Below are 7500 nucleotides of genomic sequence, written 5' to 3'. Positions count from 1 at the left end.
GTGACAGGTGACATAGCTGGTCACAGGTTCATCACCCTTCATTTGAAATGTTTAGGAAAGCAGATGCTTACCGAACTCAATGTACTGTGGCCTTATCGTTCTGGAATATTACCCCTTGATTCTTCGGACTCCGAATAAATGGGATGGTGTGGAATATTTTGGTGGGTATTAACAACATGTAAATTTGGTACCAACCTATTTGATGGTTGTCATCAGCTCCTCATCGGTGTCAATAAAGACATGTGACACATCAACGGAAAGAAAAAAAATGTCTACTTCTTAAAAGCATGCCAGGTACCAAAACAGTTTCTCTTTTGTAAGAAAATAGCAAATACAAACGGTCTAGTTCCTTTTATAAATGACATATATAATATGACATATATAATTATGATAAATCGTAGTATTATAATTGATTTATGATTTAAAATCAAACCACTTGGCTATATGAATTGGCCAGTAAATATTCATTTTCTAAATCTTTAATTTACAAAGTGAAATAATCCAATTCATATCAACACAAGATGTTGTTATTAGTGTTGATATTTTAAAAAATAAAAGTAATCTTTTTATTTCATATAATAGTAACAAGCTTTGAAAGATGGTTTAAAAGAATAAATTAATGTACAAATGCATGGATCAAAAAATGAATATAAATGAACGCGGCATGTGCGATGGATTCATAAAGGAGATGCTGTAACCGAGGTGAGGGGAGTGAGGAACTGTAAGTAACAATCAGTAACACGTAGACGCAATGACTTTTGACACCTGTTCTTCTCGGATTCAACTTAACCATTTAATTTATCTTCCACCTATTGCTTAGAAGTAATAGTAATCATTTCCAATTTTTAAAAAATCAGTATAGACATTTCATCAAATTTCCAACAAAACTGTATTCTGAGCCTCGGGTCAATAAAATAATCGATATCGATAAAAAATCGTATACTGCTGTATGGGTTCTTCAATGCACCGGATATTACTTTGTGTATATATCGCAATCGGCCTATTATTGTTATATATTTTGGAAAAAATAGATCAATAATATGACCTTTTATCTACTTGCATATGAGAAAGAACAATGAAGATTTTATATTTGATAATGATAAATAAGGGCAAATATATTAAAAAGTTTATATGGAATTGATTGAGGGATAGGGCGGGGGGGGGGGGGGGGGGTCCTAATAATTTCAAAAGTTGCAGAACGAACACAACAATAGGAGTTTATATAGGCCATTTATTGAATTAAACAAGAGGAATAAAGATGCAGTTCACAACAACAACAAAAAGTACCCCCCAAAAAATAATAAAATAAAAAATGAGAATCATTAATTTCCATATAGCTACTATTCAATATTTTGGGTTTTGATTTGTCTATGAAATTAATTTAATGCCAATTTCAAATAAAAATAAAGACATTTCTGCAATGCCTTCGTCCGTAGTGTAGATAAAATTAAATGGTTTTGAATTCGTGACTCGCTGTGTCGCAGTTATGAATTGCTTTAACTTTAAATCCTTTTGTTTTAGGGGTCCTTGGGTTTTTTTTTATTGTTACTTAGAGGGGTTTAAATCCAGTATTTTAGCAATTTGTACAGAACTGATACATTTTTCATTAATTTTTCTTAATAATTGCGTTCGCTCATTATTTTAAGCCATTTGTTTACTAAAATTACACAATTGTTCATTGATCATTCATATTTTGACCAAACAGTGGCCTTAGTAAATTGAAGACCTCATAACAAAATAAAATTCATTAAAGAAGACGAAGATCACGGGGGGAAAACATAATTGTAACCAATAGAATCATTTGTTGCCTTGAGCACCTCAAACAACTACTCACTTTCCACTTTCGTTTGAGGATCGTAGTCTTCTTTTGTGACGCGATTTTTTTAGTCAGTGTCGGGGCTTGAGTTTACGAAGGCTACGACCAAACTCACTAAACTTGCAAAGTGGAATGACGATTAAAGATTAAAACCCACAAGAGCTCCACTGTATGAGAATAAATAATAAGAAATGAGCTTTTGTATAGCGCGATATACACTAAACGTGCTCAAAGCGCTTTACATGGGGTCCCTGGCCAACAGCAACACTTAACATGTAGGATGGGACATGCCGCCTGTTAGGCGATATTACATTTTTTCGGACAGAGACAACGCTGTTGACGGCCAGGTACTCATTTTACACCTGCGTACGGTGAGAGAATGTGAGTAAAGAGCCTTTTCCAATGACTCAACTATGCGCCGAGCGAGGCTCGAACCCAGTACTTCCGATCCGAAAGCGAGTGTTATACCACAAGACCACATAGCCGCACTAGATTAGGGCTATGTTGAGTTCAATTCGGTAGAAAAAAAACCATGAACACGCCATTATTTTATTTTTATTGTTGTCTGTCAATCGACTCAGGTTTGGGGATTCCCGTTCAGCTTTCTACTTTATATTAGTCATCCCGGAAAAATTGCTTGTGAACTCACTTCAATACTTCCCCTTTAAAATAGTTTCGCATTTTGTTTTTATAATAATAATTATGATAATAATAATAATAATAATAATAATAATAATAATAATAATAATAATAATATAATAATAATAATAATAGTAATATATAATAATAATAATAATAATAATAATAATAATAATAATAAAAATAATAATAATAATAATAATAATAATAATAATAATAATAATAATAATAATAATAATAATAACAATATTAATGATGAATAATATAATAATAATAATAATAATAATAATAATAATAATAATAATAATAATAATAATAATAAATAATAATAATAATTATAATTCTTTATTGTTCATAAATATGCTAAACATCGGTTGGCGAGAGAAGAAAGTTCGGTCCGTATCAAAATTTTAGACAATCTACTAACTTTATTCGCGAAAGTGGGATTCCCTCAAAAATCCCTTGAATAATTTTCTTTATACGCAGTTAAAAAGGAATATTTGGTCTTTCAGAAAATCCATTGGATTTTACAATTCCTTCAATGTAGAGATCAATTCACTTTATAATGTTCTTAGGAAAAAAAGAAGACTCGCGTTTAACAACGAAGTGTCTCAAATTGTTTTAAATTTTTATCCTTATAACTGTGACAAACCATTTTGCAATCCTTAAAAAAGTTCATCTGTATGCGAATTTAAATTAAAAAAGAACTGTTATATTATATATATGGATGGGTCAACTTGACCCGAGATTGGTAAATAGCAAAAACGCGTGATTTTATCGGATGAGGAATATAGAATTCTCAGTACTTTGATAAAGTGCAGTTGTCATCTATTAATCACAAAGCACATTCATTGGTCTTTTAATTTTATATTATTTAGTTGTATTGAAATATCAAAGCATACACTTCTGGTATATCGCACATTATTTTACAATCGAACTCTCTTAAGAATACCTTCAACCAACGACACCTACAACTATAAAGTGGGATCAGGTCTTTAAATAAATGATTTGGTTTGATAATATATGGAACAGCAAAACAGAAAAATGAATATTTACGATACAATAATACAGTCTATAGACTGTTATCGAAACTGTGTAACAAAACACTATGTGGCACTTTATCCCGGAAATTATTGGATTCTAATATAAGCTGGAGCAATCGTCGACTTGAATGAGGTTCCCAAAGAAAATGGTTATTCACGATTATCATATGCACCAAGGCAAATCATACAATTAACATGGCGCTATACTATACAAGATTGACAGCGCACCAAGGCTTACGGTAAATTTTCTGGATGAAAGTTTCTTTAAATGTTCATTTTATTGCCTAATTATGATATACAGCACTTAATGATTTAATCTTTGCAAATTAGGTCTAGTCTAGCTCTACATCCAAAATAAAAAGATAACTCAAAAGAAGAGTGTTCAAAAATGTGAAGAATTGTATGATTCAAATCGGAATAGCCCGAAGAAGTGTTTAAATGTTTGGATTTTACCAAAAACTCACCAAATTTTTATGTTATCCATGATAATGTAAAGATGAAAAATCGTCATTACATCCTCTAGGGCAATCAAGCTATTGGCATGAGGATGGCTGGACTGACTTATTGTCAATTCAGTGTGTATCCTGAATGCTTCACAGACGTTGAGAATACGTCTTAAGGCGGATGGGTTGAAATGCTGCCGGCCACACGGTGAATGTGTCCTCACAGCAACATCGGGAAAATAGCTATACATGGACCAACCGACATAGCCGGTTGTTTCAACCCCAATGAAATACTGTCCTTTTAAGCGCGGACGAGTCCGTTTGTAGAGAGTACCTTCGGTGGAGGCCGTGTTATGGTTTGGGGTGGCCTAAGCACATCATCAGGGGAAATCTAAACGCAGAACGTTACTTGATCGAGGTGTTAGCTACTCAATCGTGCACCCCTCTAACAAAATGCCGTTTCGATATTTCAACAAGTCAATATCCGTCCTCATAATGCAGGGAATGCTTCAAGCTAACAACATCAGTGTGCTCCCATGACCAGCCCGATCACCTGACCCCATCGGCGTTATATCTATAGTCTTATTGATATACTTCGGTAACCGATCATCAAAATGGCCGTCTGAAAACAACAACAAGGTGCTGAATGACGTCAATTTCGTTCTATGGATTGATCAGACTATACACGTTCAAGGTTACACATAGTTTTGTGTGTTAGTCCATTATATTTCCGGATGGCAATATTGTGAGTTTCTCACAAAGTGAAGGAAAAACACGATCGTAGAAACTAAAAGAGGAGGAGCAAAGAAAAAATGTGCTAAAACGGTGAAAGGAAGACTAGGAATGGATTTCCCAAAGGAATGGAAAAGAACTGCGGATACAATCCGTGGAAGTGGCCAAAGAAGTGCTAGGGGTCAGCACGCGAAGAGGAAAAGTTGGAAAAGAAACATGGTGGTTGAATGAAGAGGTTCAAGAAGCAATAAAGATGGAGGCAAGGAAGAACACGGAGACAAACAGGGATGCTATGAAAGTAGATGAATATAAGCAGGCAAAGAAAGAAGCAAACATAGCCGTTGCAAAAGCTAAGTCCGAGACATTCAAAGAACGTAACGAAAGTAACGAAGGCCAAAAAAATATGTTCAGAATAGCGAAACAGAGGGACAAGAATAGGAGAGATATACAACATATTAAGATGATCAAAGACGAGAATGGAATTATTATATTGGGCAAAGATGAAGATATTCAAGCAAGATGGCAAACATACTACGAACATCTCATGAATAAAGAGAATGACAGGGAGAGGAGAAGTGCAGTTCTACAAACTGAAGAGATAAGAGTAGATGAGATAAGCTAGAACGAGGTGTGGGATGCAGAGCGCAAGATGAAAAGGGGGAAAGCAGTTGGACCAGACGAGATACCAGCATCAGTCTGGAAATCACTTGGAGATGAAGGGTTAAATTTCCTGGTATGGTCATTCAACGAAATCTTACAGAACGAGAAAATGCCAGAAGAATGGACAAAAAATACGTTGATTCCTATTTACAAAAAAGGAGATGTTCAAGAATGTAGCAACTATAGGTGCATCAAGCTGATGAGCCATACAATGAAGATATGGGTAAGAGTAATCGATAAGAGGATTAGAAAAGATGTAGGCATAAGTAAAGAACAGTTTGGATTTGTCGCTGGTAAAAGTATAACGGATTTGCTCTAAAAGTGACCTCAGAAAAGTTTAGAGAAAGGCAAAGAGAATTACACCCTGTGTTCATTGACCTGGAGAAAGCATATGGTAGGGTACCAAGAGAAGAAATGTGGCACTGTCTAAGAGCAAAGGGGTAAAAGAGAAATATATCAAAGTTATCCAAGATATGTACAAAGGAACCAAAACAGTGGTAAGGACAGCTGTTGACTCAACTGATCCATTTAATGTTAGAGTTGGATTACACCGGGGATCTGCTCTCAGACCACTGCTATTTGCAATAGTTATGTTTGTTCTAACAAAACCCATTCGGCGAGAGGCACCATGGAACATGATGTCTGCGGATGACGTAGTACTTTTGAATGATACAAAAGCTGAGGTGGAAAAGGAACTGAAGGGTTGGAGACGGGTCTTGGAAAGGAGGGGATTAAGGATCGAAGACAGAATATTTGTGCATCGGACAGCAGTAACATCAATAAAGACAGGAGAAGAGGATGTACCAGAGACAAACCAATTCAAATACTTAGGAACAACTGTACAAGGAGATGGGGGCAATGAGATGGAGGTTAAAAAGAGGATACAGGCAGGCTGGAATTATGTGTGACAAACGAATTTTCGGAAAGCTGAAGGAGAAAATATATGCAACAGTTGTAAGACCAGCAATGTTAAATGGTCTAGAGACAGCAGCTACAACAAAGAAACAAGATAAAGAAGTTAAGGTGGCAGAAATGAGGATGTTGAGATGGTCACTTGACTGAACAAGAAAAGATAAAGTGAGAAATGAACGCAAAGTGAAGATTGACTGAAGTGAAGAATGTATCAATATAGATGAGAGAAGATAGATTGAAATGGTTCGGACATGTAAAGATACGAGAGAAGGAGAACGTGGGAAGGAAAGTATTGGACTTACAATTAGCAGAAAAGAGGAAAAAGGGACGCCCAAAGACAAGATGGCTGGATAAGGTAAAGGACGATATGAAAGCACTGGGCCTGAAGAAACATGATGCTCTGGACCGGAGATGTGGCATTCATTATTGCAACCCTGCAAAATGCGGGATAAGCTGAAAGAAGAAGAAGAATGTTGTGAGTTTCTTAACCAAGCGCACAGCATGTATTGATAGGAGAGAATGGATCTGTGAGTAGAGGTCTTAGTTATGTTTATTTTGTCACAATAAGTGTTGAATTTCAACGCATCAAGACATAATCTTGTGGTTTAACTTTGAAGAATGTATATATGTATGTATTGTGACTGAGGAATGTTTGATTTGAAACTGAGTGCGATACCCGCTTGCTCGCTTCCTATTTACCATGGAGCCGTAAATATTTTGCATCAGAAGAATACAAATGTTAACGAAATGGCTAATTTCATCGTAGATCGTAGTCCGCTTTTCCTTGTAATCGACACACACACACACACACACACACACATACGCATACACACACACATACACACAGCTACAGATAGACAGACTTACTCTTTCCTTTATTAATATATATATATATATAAAGTAGATACCTGTCATTCATTCGTGGTTTGCGGGATTCCCCAAAATTGATTTCAAGATGGCCTTTATGTCATTAGTTCGACTTTAAAATTGTGTAGAGACCAAAGGGACCATTTTGAACAACAAACTTATTTTAGTTAGATTTCTGCAATTTTTGTCCATAATATTAGTCCCATTTATTTTCGGATTCCCCAGATTGTTTTTTATAGAGTTCAGAGGCTGAAAAGGCTTATATAGGTCAAATGATTCTTTAAATCTGAAATTCCTCTAGATTGGGAAATTTATTTCAAAATATGGTCGTTTGACGGAACATGTGAACTGTTTTTTTTTGTTCAAGGTAGCTTACATACACATAATC

General features: G+C 35.2%; 1 protein-coding gene across 1 annotated transcript in view; it reads right to left on the bottom strand.

Annotated features, from left to right (window-relative positions):
- Positions 1–7399: 7399 nt before the first annotated feature.
- Positions 7400–7500, bottom strand: part of LOC144972614 (sodium/hydrogen exchanger 9B2-like) — a 55302-nt gene continuing 55201 nt past the window's right edge. Inside the window, exon 12 of the mRNA XM_078914049.1 lies at positions 7400–7500. This exon is cut by the window's right edge and continues 621 nt beyond it. The gene's annotated coding sequence lies outside the window, so the exon portion shown is untranslated.

Source organism: Berghia stephanieae, chromosome 5 (genome assembly GCF_034508935.2).
Source record: "Berghia stephanieae isolate SIO BIC M18660-M18661 chromosome 5, UCSD_Bste_1.3, whole genome shotgun sequence".
Taxonomy (NCBI): domain Eukaryota; kingdom Metazoa; phylum Mollusca; class Gastropoda; order Nudibranchia; family Aeolidiidae; genus Berghia; species Berghia stephanieae.
Note: the sequence above shows the minus strand (reverse complement) of the source record. Positions and strands in the feature narration are given on the sequence as shown.